The sequence below is a fragment of the Camellia sinensis genome, chromosome 13 (genome assembly GCF_055761805.1).
Source record: "Camellia sinensis isolate YWXY chromosome 13, ASM5576180v1, whole genome shotgun sequence".
In the NCBI taxonomy this organism is placed as follows: domain Eukaryota; kingdom Viridiplantae; phylum Streptophyta; class Magnoliopsida; order Ericales; family Theaceae; genus Camellia; species Camellia sinensis.
Window position 1 is genome coordinate 143,706,287 of NC_138973.1, and position 11,627 is coordinate 143,717,913.

The window sequence follows — 11,627 nt, forward strand, 5'->3', positions numbered from 1 at the left end:
ATTTTGTCTTTAAATTTTGGTATTTTGAGATGTTGGCGTTGGTTTGGTTATTTTGTGAAAGTTGGGGGCTTTTGTGTAATTTTACAAAAGTTGGGTTTTATTCATAATAAACCTAGATGCATGTTTGGCATAGAGAAATGGAATGAATGTTAAATCATTGATGAAAATGGGACCTAAGGGTTGAAATGTTAATTATGGGAATTGACCTAATTACATTGTTTAATTAATTGGGATAATTAATTGTGAGGAATGAGGAAATGAAATGTTGATTGAATATCCATTGTGCATTTATTTTCTGTTTAGAAATAACTGTTTTGGGCTATCGGTGGAGGATAGTCGGGATTGTTGTAGACAATGCATGATGATTAGGCAAACTGAAACTAATCAATGGAATGTGTCATGGAACTTGACGGTTGATAGAATACATTAACTGTATGAATTGGGTGATTGTATATAGAACCATTGTGTTTGTATACGTTATGTGTAGAGGAGGAGATGGGGGATGTACTCCGCAGTTTAGGGGAAGATAGGGGATGTACCTCTAAACCGGATAGTGTTGGGAGAAGATAGGGGATGAACTCCGTAGATACAGCTCATATGCTTGTCTAGAGAAGTGAAGATAGAGCTCATATGCTTATCTTTGTGAAGTGTGGATATAGCTTATATGCTTATCTGTGGATATTGTTGTTATACATATCTGTTGTAGAATGTGGATATAGCTTATATGCTTATCTGAATGTGGGATATAGTTTTTATACATATCTGTGGAAATGATGATAGAGCTAGCATGCTTATCTGTTGAAAAAGGGAAAATGAAAAGTGACCTGGACTCATTAGTCGGTTGACATAAACGTGTGATTTATGTGATTGTATCAGTGTTGGCCATCTATCAATTGCTAATATTTTAGTCATTGTTCATGGTTGGTTTAGTGTATTTCTACTGGGCTGTGGCTCACCCTATATGGGAATATCATTTTCAGGTGCAGGTAGCATGCCACCTCCAAGGACATAGCTTGGGAGGCTTGAGGCGGACGTAATGTTGTCGTTTACTTTTGATGTATTACATGTAAATACAAGCCAAGGGCTTAACGTGTATGAGTTAGTACTCTTTTGATGTAACCAAGTGTTAACTTGGAAAGCTGTAAGCCCGTAGGGCATTTTGCTTTTGTTGTTAACATGTAATACTTTTGTAATGAAACACTGATGAATAGAAGAATGTGGTTATTTCATATGTTAATGAATGTCTTATTTGATGGGTTTATTGTTATTATTTTGAGGGCGTTACAGTTACAGAGTAATTTACTGAGAATTTACTGTGTAATTTACTGAGAATTTATTGAGAATTTACTAAGTAATTTTCTGAGAAATTAATTGTAATTTTCTATGTAATTTACCGAGAAGTTACTGGCAATTTAATGACTAATTTATAGAGAATTTATTGTGAATTTACTAAGTAATTTATGGAGAATTTAAAGGGACTTTACCAAGTAATTTACTGAAAATTTACTGGGAATTTACTGAGAATTTACTGGGAATTTACTGAGTAATTTACTTGGAATTTGCTGAGTAATTTACTTGGAATTTACTGAGTAATTTACTGAGAATTTATTGCAAATTTTCTAAGTAAATTTCTGATAAGTTTTGGGCAATTTACTGAGAATTTTCTAGGAATTTACTAAGAATTTACTAAGAATTCATTCGAAATTTACTAAGTAATTTACTCAGAATTTATTGGGAATTTATTGAGTAATTTACTGAGAATTTAATGGGAATGTACTAAGTAATTTACTGAGAGTTTATTGAGTTTACTGAGAATTCGCTGGGAATTTTCTGAGTAAATTACTGAGAAGTTTTTGGCAATTTACTGAGTATTTTACAGAGAATTTGCTAATTAATTTACTTAGAATTTACTAAGTAATTTACTGAGATTTTATTGGGAATTTACTGATTAATTTGCTGAGAATTTACTGAAAATTTACTGAGTAATTTGCTAAGAATTTACTGAGTAATTTACTGAGAAATTATTGGAAATTTACCAGGAATTTACTAATTAATTTAGTGAGAATTTACAGGGAATTTACTAAGTAATTTACTGGGAATTTACTGAGTAATTTACTGAAAATTCACAGGGAATTTATTAAAAAATTACTAGAAATTTACTGAGTAATTTTTTGAGAATTTACTTGGAATTTACAGAGTAATTTACTTAGTAATTTACTGGGAATTTACTCAGAATTTGCTGAGTAATTTATCGAGAATTTACTAAGTAATTTACTGAGTAATTTATTGGGAATTTACTGAGTAACTTACTGAGAATTTACTGGGAATTTAGTGACTAATTTACTGCGAATTTACTTGGAATTTAGTAAGTAATTTACTGATAATTTAATTGGAATTTACTGTGAATTTAATGAGAATTTACAGATTGACTTGCTGAGAATTACTTGGAATTTACTGAGTAATTTACAGAGAATTTACTGCGAATTTACTGGGACTTTACTGAGAATTTACTGGGAATTTACTTAGTAATTTACTTTGAATTTATTGGCAAATTTATTGAGAATTTACTGGGAATTTACTGAGTAATTTATTGGGAATTTACTGAGTAATTTACCTTGAATTTACTGAGTATTACTTGGAATTTACAGAGTAATTTATAGAGAATTTGCTGAGAATTTACTGAGCAATTTACTGGAAATTTACTGAGTAATTAGCTGAGAATTTATTGAGTAATTTATTAAAAATTAACTGGGAATTTACTTAGTAATTTACAGAGTAATTTACTAAAAATTAACTGCTATTGTACTGAGAATTTAAAGCGAATTTACTAAGTAATTTACTGAGAATTTACTGAAAATTTACCGAAAATTCATTGGGAATTTACGGGCAAGTTACTGAGTAATTTTCTGAGAATTTATTGGGAATTTATTGATAATTTACTGCGCAATTTACTGAGAATTTACAAAGTAATTTACGGAGAATTTATTGGGAATTTACTGAATAATTGACTTTGAATTTACTCTGAACTTACTAAGAATTTACTGGAAATTTACTGAGTAATTTACTGAGAATTTACTAGTAATTTACTGAGTAATTTACTAAGAATTTATAGGAAATTTACAGAGTAATTTACTGAGAATTTTCTAGGAATTTATTGATTAATTTGGTGAGAATTTACTGGGAATTTACTAAGAAATTTACGAAGAATTTACAGAGTAATTTACTGAAAATTTACTGAGTAATTTACTGGAAATTTAATGAGTAATTTGCTAAGAATTTACATGGAATTTACTGAATAATTTGCTGAGTATTTTACAGGGAATTTAATGAGAATTTATTGGGAATTTAATGAGAATTTACTGAGTAATTTACTGAGAATTTACTGGGAATTTACTGAGAATTTACTGAGTAATGTAATGAGAATTTACTGAGTAATTTGCTGATAAATTTACTGAGAACTTACTATGAATTTTATGAGAATTGACTGGGAATTTAATTAAAATTTACTTTGAATTTACTCAGTAATTTACGAGGAATTTACTGAGTAATTTTCTAAGAATTTATTGAGAATTTATAGGAAATTTACTGGGAATTTATTGACTAATTTACTGAGAACTTTGTGGGAATTTACAAAGTAACTTACTGTGAATTTACTACAAGATTGATTAATTTGCTGAAAATTTACTTGGAATTTACTGAGTAATTTACTGAGAATTTATAGGGAATTTATTGAGTAATTTACTGGAAATTTATTGAGAATTTACTAGGAATTTACTAATTAAATTACAGAAAATTTACTGAAAATTTACTGAGTAATTTAGTGAGAATTTACTGAAAATTTACAGAGTGATTTTCTTAGAATTTACTGCAATTTACTGAGTAATTTATTGAGAATTTACAGGTAATTTACTAGGAATTTATTGGGATTTTACTGAGTAATTTACTAGGAAGTTAATAAGTAATTTACTGAGAATTTACAGGGAATTTTACTAAGTAATTTATAGTGAACTTACTGAGTAATTTATTGGGAATTTACTAAGAATTTACTTGGAATTTACAGACTAATTTTCTGGGAACTTTCTGCAATTTACAGAGTAATTTATTGAGAATTTATAGGGAATTTACCGAGTAATTTACTGAGAATTTGTAGAGTAATATAACGAGAATTTACTAGGAATTTACTGAATAATTTACTTAGAATTTACTGGAAATTTAATCAGAATTTGATGAGAATTTACTGGAAATTTACTGAGTAATTTAATGAGAATTTAATGGGAATTTACTGGAAATTCAATGGGAATTTACAAAGTATTTTATTTTGAATTTATTGGGAATTTACTGGGAATTACAGAGAATTTACTAAGAATTTAATGAGTAATATATCGAGAACTTACTGTGAATTTACTAAGAATTTACTGAGAATTTACAGGGAATTTATTGAGTAATTTACTGGGAATTTATTGAAAATTTACTAGAAATTTACTAAGTAATTTACCGAATATTTACTGGGAATTTACTGATTAATTTAATGAGAATTTTTTGGAAATTTAGTGAGTAATTTGCTGAGAATTTACTAAAAATTTACTAAGTAATTTACTGGAAATTTAATGAGTAATTTACTGAAAATTTATTTGTGATACCCCTGTTCCAAAGTATGCTAATTGGTCCTTAATTTGAGTATGATTATGTGTTTAGCATGATTTTATGTGCCATTATGTGAATACATGTGATTTTGCAATTCTATCTGTTCACCGTAGGAATATCTGTTTGAATAATCCGTTCTGAAAATTTAATTGAGGGCCTTATCGGCTACAAAACCCGAAATTGATTACGCCCTTGTGATTAGCGCAATTTTTAGAGCCTACGGTGAAATTTAATTGAAAAATTGATTCGGGTCAGATTAAATTGATTAAATTAGTGGATTACTGCTTAATTGCCTTATTATTATTATATTGACTTAGTGGGACTTGATGTATTTGAGCACTACACCTCATTTCTCTCCTTTAGCTCATTTTGACTGATTTTTGGACTCAATTTGAGAGAGAGCCGACTATAGAGAGGGAGAAAGAGGGATTGTGCAATTGTGGTCTTGAAACTTGGAGGTTGGAAGTCTAATTCAAGATTTAATCATAGATTGTGAGAATCAAGCTCGTAGGTGAGTGATTCTTGGATTATAGGTTGTACTTTTTGTGTGCTCAAACTAACTTGGTGATCAAGAGTAAGATTGAAATGAAATTGGGTTGTATTTGTTGAATTGAAGCTTAATATGTGCATGCATGTAGGAAATCACCTTGATATTGCATGTTTGAGCACAAATGTGTATAATACATGTGAAATGTTAAAGGAAACTCATGTCTTGATCACCCTTTGTGTTATGTAAGTAGAGAATGTGGCTAATTCATCACATGCATGTACAATTTGAGAAGATATGAGCTTGAATGCATGAGTTTGTTATGTTGATGTCGAGTTTGACATATTTTGGGACATGCATGTGGATAAATCAAGAAATTGAGCTCCATAATATTATAATCTTGCATTGGTGCCACGTTAGTATGTGTATATTTGAGATTTGAGCCATAACATGCATGTTTTGTTGGTTGAAATTCGAATTGGGGCTCAAGAACTCCATCTGGAAAACCTAGATTTTTTTTATGTCCGCTCGAGCGGAGGAATAGACACTCGAGCGGTAAAATCATGCCCCCAGTACTTTTTGCAGAGTTGGTGTCTGCTCGAGCTAGGAATTTCACGCTCGAACGGGGAGCTTTTGTGGACAGGCCTTCCGCTCGAGCGCTCATTTCACGCTCGAGCGCATTTTTCATGCAACCAGTACTTTCGCAGGCCTTAAGGGTCCGCTCGAGCGGGTAATTTGACGCTCGAGCGGGGACCCTGTTTTCTGGAATTTTGTTTTTGCATTCTGTGTTTCGTTTTCCGTTCTCCTTCACTTGAAAGCACTCTTAGGCATATGTCAAGCATTGTAAATGAGTTAATGAGATAAGAATAAAGCCTAATAAGGAGTATGTGAATTAAAGAACGGATTGAACTGTTAGTGACCCTTTTGTGTTCATGAAATGTGTAGGGTCAAGTTCCAGGGCAAATCCACCGGCCGATCACTGTGAGTAATATCAATATTCGAAATCTTGTCAATGTCCTATTGTTTATTCCCTTATAAGCTTTATGAGTTGCTAATTGGGATTGTGGACAAAAGTCTGACATGAATAAATGAATGGACCGAAGGTCGCTTTGATAAGAACTGCATGGACCGAAGGTCGTCCTGATAGAAACGAATGGACCGAAGGTCGTTTTGACGAAAGTATATGGGCCAGAGGCCGTTTCGGCGCTAATGAGTGGACCAAAGGTCGTTTTGAATATGAATGAGTGGGCCGAAGGCCGTTTAGATACGAATGTATGGGCCGAAGGCCGTTTTGACAGAAATGTATGGGCCGAAGGCCATTTTGACAAAAATGAATGGGCCGAAGGCCGTTTTGATAAGAATGGGAATCCGAATGGGCCAAAGGCCAGTATGTTGAAATTTCAATCACTCGAACTAAATTTTGTATAAGTGTACATATGTTAAGTAGAAACATGAATTGGGCCCAAGGCCGTTCGGAGCATGTCGTTCTACATATTGTTATGTAACTGTCATATTTGATATTATTCATTGGGCTATCGTTCACACTCATTCATGTATTTGTAGGTGAACCAAGAGAAGTCCAAACCCAGCCCCAGTGAAGTCGGTCAGGAACAACGTGAGTGTTGGAGAGTCAGCCTTGTGTCTCACGCACGAGACCCATCCTTGCCATTTTGCTATGTATTTATATTTTGTCTTGTTGGCTAGGACTTTATGGATATCTGTATATAGTTTTGATATGGGTTGACTCAGTTTGGATGATCCTGTCTGTAAAGGATTTTATGGTACTGTGTTTTGTCGTGGGTTGTTAACATATATGTGTATAGTTTGTTTGATGTGCATATAAGCACGGCTCTATGGACAAAGTTTTAAATTTTTACTTCCGTTTGGCCCCTTTACTCTGATGAGTTATGTCTGTTTTGGTTTGAGGCCGTAGGTAATCTCAGGATTACTGGCCGGTTATGTCCTTAACCCATAGGGGCGGGTTCGGGTCTTGACAGAGTGGTATCAGAGCACGAGTTAATAACCCACACACTGTCCAAAAAGAGCAATAAGCGTCTAGATAAGATCTAGGATGCATTCATGTGTTAAATACGAATTCGAAAGCATTGGTTACATGCTTAAATGTTTTGATATAAACAATTATATGTGTAAGTTGTGAATTACTTGCATTACAAATTATCTGAGAATATGTGCTTCTTAGTATATGCACACTTGTGAATCTTTTGTGTAAAATATAATGCAAGTTTAATAAGATGGTGAGAACCAGAGGTGATGAGTTAGAGGAATCTTCTACTGCCCGGCTGGACAGAATGGAAAGACTAATCCAAGAAATGGCAGAAGCTTTGAGACAGCAACAGGAGTGGCAACAACAGTGGCAACAACCACACCCGTCACCTCCACCTCCGGTACCACCCGTGCCAGATAATCAAAATGACGACCGGATAATAGCTCTCACCAAGGAATTCAAGAAAATGAAACCACCACAGTTCCATGGCGGACTTGATCCTTTGAAAGCTGAGGCTTGGGTTCTTGGGATCGAAAAACTGTTTGAAGTATTTCCGTGCTCGGATACATAGAAAGTGCTCCTAGCCACCTTTATGCTAGAAGACGAAGCGAGAAGGTGGTGGATGTTGATGCGAGAAAACCACAAAGATGTTGACTGGGTAAAATTTTTAGAAATCTTCTATGACAAGTACTTTCCGCAGTGTGTCCGGGATAGGAAAGTGGCAGAGTTCATGGAACTCAAGCAAGGCAGCATGACTGTAGCTGAGTATGAGGCCAAATTCACTGAATTGGCCAGGTTTGCACCGCATGTAATTGACACTGACTATAAGAAGGCAAGACATTTTGAAGGTGGGCTCCGAAGTGACATCCTAGAGAGAGTGAATGTCTTGAAGTTGGAGACCTACATTGGGGTACTAGACAGGGCCATCATATCAGAGGCCAACATAGCTAGACAAGCTAAGCCAACGACAGAATGGAAGGGCAACAAAAGACAGGGCTTCTTTTCGAAGAAGAAATTTCTGAAAAAGCAAAACACAGGCTCCTCAACTACTTCAAGTTCCTCCCGAGACACAGCTCCCATGTGCAGCATTTGTAGCAAAAGGCACCGTGGAGTCTGTTACCGCGCATCAGGAGCCTGTTTCAAATGTGGAAAGCAAGGGCACATAGCCCGAGAATGTAATCAGAACAGTGGGAAACTCACAGCTAGTTCAACTGCATCAGTTCCAAAGCCGGGAAATACTTTGAGATCTGCTACTACTGGGGACACAGTGAGACAGGGGAGAGTCTTTGCACTTGTTCCGGGCGATACACGGAATGCCAATGCCGTTGTTTCAGGTACTATTTCAATATGTAATCAGGATGCCTTTGTATTAATTGACTCTGGATCAACGCACTCATTTGTGACATATACGTTTGCATCTAGACTGAATAGACCCCTAGAGCTATTGCCATATTTGTTATGTGTGTCTGCTCCATCGGGGGAATCTGTGTTCTGTGATTATATATATCGGTTTTGTGACATGCATATCGAGGATGCTACCCTATATGTAGATTTGTTACCCTTGAACTTTAGACATTTCGATGTAATTTTGGGCATGGATTGGTTAACCAAGTATTGTGCCACCATAGACTGTATGACAAAAAGGGTTGTATTTAACCTACCAGAACGGAAGGAGATTGTGTTTGTGGGTAATGGGGTAGTGCCTCCACCGTATTTGATATCCGCAATGAAAGCATGTAAACTGATTAGGAAAGGGTGCCAGGGTTATTTGTGCTATGTGTTGTCTGAACAATCTGAGAATGTTGAATTGAATAATATTCCTATTGTTAGAGAATTTCCGGATGTGTTCCCGAATGAATTGCTAGGGGAATTGGTAGACAGGGAGATCAAGTTTACCATTGAAACTATGCTAGGCACCCAGCCTATTTCTAAGGCTCCCTACAGAATGGCTACTGCTGAAATGAAAGAATTAAAGGAACAGTTGCAAGACCTTCTTGATAAAGGGTTTATTCGGCCTAGCACTTCGCCTTGGGATGCACCAGTGTTATTTGTAAAGAAAAAGGATGGTACTTTGCGCCTGTGCATTGATTACCGGGAGTTGAACAAGGTAACGATAAAGAACAAATATCCCTTACCCCGTATTGACGACTTATTTGACCAGTTGCAGGGATCACAGGTGTTTTCTAAGATTGATTTGAGATCCGGGTATCATCAGCTGAAAGTTAAGGCAGAGGATGTTGAGAAAACCGCATTCAGAACGAGGTATGGTCATTTTGAGTTTCTTGTTATGCCGTTTGGAGTGACTAATGCTCCGGCAGCATTTATGGACTTAATGAATAGAATTTTTAAAACCTACCTTGATGAGTTTGTTGTAGTCTTCATCGATGATATTTTGATATACTCTAAAGATAGACTTGAACATGAACATCATTTGAGGATCGTTTTACAAATACTTCGGGAAAGAAAACTATTTGCTAAATTAAAGAAATGTGAGTTTTGGTTGGATGAGGTTATTTTCTTAGGGCACGTGATCAACAAGGAAGGAATTTCAGTGGACCCGCAGAAGATAGAGGCAATTGTGAATTGGCCTACACCGACCAATGTGACAGAAGTTCGCAGTTTCATGGGCTTAGCTGGGTACTACAGGAGGTTTGTGAAGGACTTTTTGAAATTAGCAGTGCCTCTTACCCAATTGACATGTAAAGGACAACCATTTGAGTGGAATAGTGAAAGAGAATCAGCCTTTCATGAATTGAAGACAAGATTGACTACTGCACCAATTTTGACACTACCTTCAGGTACGGAAAATTTTGTGATTTTCAGTGATGCATCTTATAAGGGTTTGGGTTGTGTGTTAATGCAGAACGGAAAGGTTATTGCTTACGCCTCCCGACAGTTGAGGCCACACGAGAAAAATTATCCAACACATGACCTAGAATTGGCCGCAGTTGTTTTTGCTTTGAAAATCTGGCGGCATTATTTGTATGGAGCAAAGTGTGAAGTCTACACGGATCATAAGAGCCTGAAATACTTCTTCACGCAGAAAGAGTTGAATATGCGTCAGAGAAGATGGCTGGAACTGATAAAAGATTACGACCTAGAAATTCAGTATCACCCCGGGAAAGCTAATACAGTTGCCGATGCCTTGAGCAGAAAATCAATGGGGACTATGGCCTGTTTGCTTACTGAACAGAGGGAGATCTTGCAAGACTTTGAGAAGTCTGAAATTGAAGTGGTGGTGTGTGAACAGGGTGGATTGATAGCCGCTATCACAGCCGAGCTGGCAATTGTTGATGAAATCAAGCAGAAACAGAAAGAAGATGAGTTCCTCAGAAAGGTAATTGATGAATTTGAAGTAAGCCAAAAAGCGGAGTTCAGTGTCGAGAATGAAATGTTGAAATTCCGAAACCGAATATGTGTCCCAGATATCACGGAGCTAAAGAAGAGGGTCTTAGATGAAGCCCACAGATCCGTATTTGCTATGCATCCGGGCAACAATAAAATGTATCGGGATTTGAAACAAACCTATTGGTGGCCTAAAATGAAGAAAGAGATTGCAGAATATGTGTCCAAATGCCTTCAGTGTCAGCAAGTCAAGGCTGAACACCAGAAACCAGGCAGTCTACTTCAACCCCTCCCTATTCCTGAATGGAAGTGGGAACATGTGACTATGGATTTCGTTGTTGGCCTACCTCGGACTTCTCGAGGTATGGATTCTGTTTGGGTTGTAGTTGATAGACTGACTAAATCTGCACATTTTCTGCCTGTCAAAACTACGTTTACCGCTTATAGATTGGCCACTATTTACGTTGATGAAATTGTCCGTTTACACGGAGTTCCGGTATCTATTGTGTCGGATAGAGATCCAAAATTTGTATCTAGATTGTGGAGAAGTTTGCAGGAAGCTATGGGAACAGAACTAAGGCTTAGTACTGCATTCCACCCACAGACAGATGGGCAGTCAGAACGAACGATACAAACTTTGGAAGATATGCTTCGCATGTGTGCTTTGGACTTTTAGGGGAGTTGGGAAGACTATTTGCCGCTTGCAGAGTTTGCTTACAATAACAGCTTCCACTCCAGCATCGGTATGGCACCATACGAGGCTTTGTATGGTAGGAGGTGTAGATCACCTATTTGTTGGACAGAGGTCGGGGATAGAGCTTTACTTGGGCCAGAAATTGTCCAGGATACTTCTGAGAAAATCAAGACTATCCGTCAAAAGCTCAAAACGGCTCAGGACCGACAAAAGAATTATGCAGACATTCGGAGAAGACCTCTTGAGTATGAGGTCGGTGACCATGTGTTCATCCGTGTTTCCCCGATGAAAGGCCAAATCAGATTTGGAAAAAGGGGCAAGTTGTCGCCCCGTTACATTGGGCCGTTCCAGATTTTGGAGAGACTCGGTCCAGTTGCTTATAGAGTTGCCTTGCCACCAGGATTCGAGCAAATCCATAATGTGTTTCATGTGTCAATGTTGAGGGGTTACCT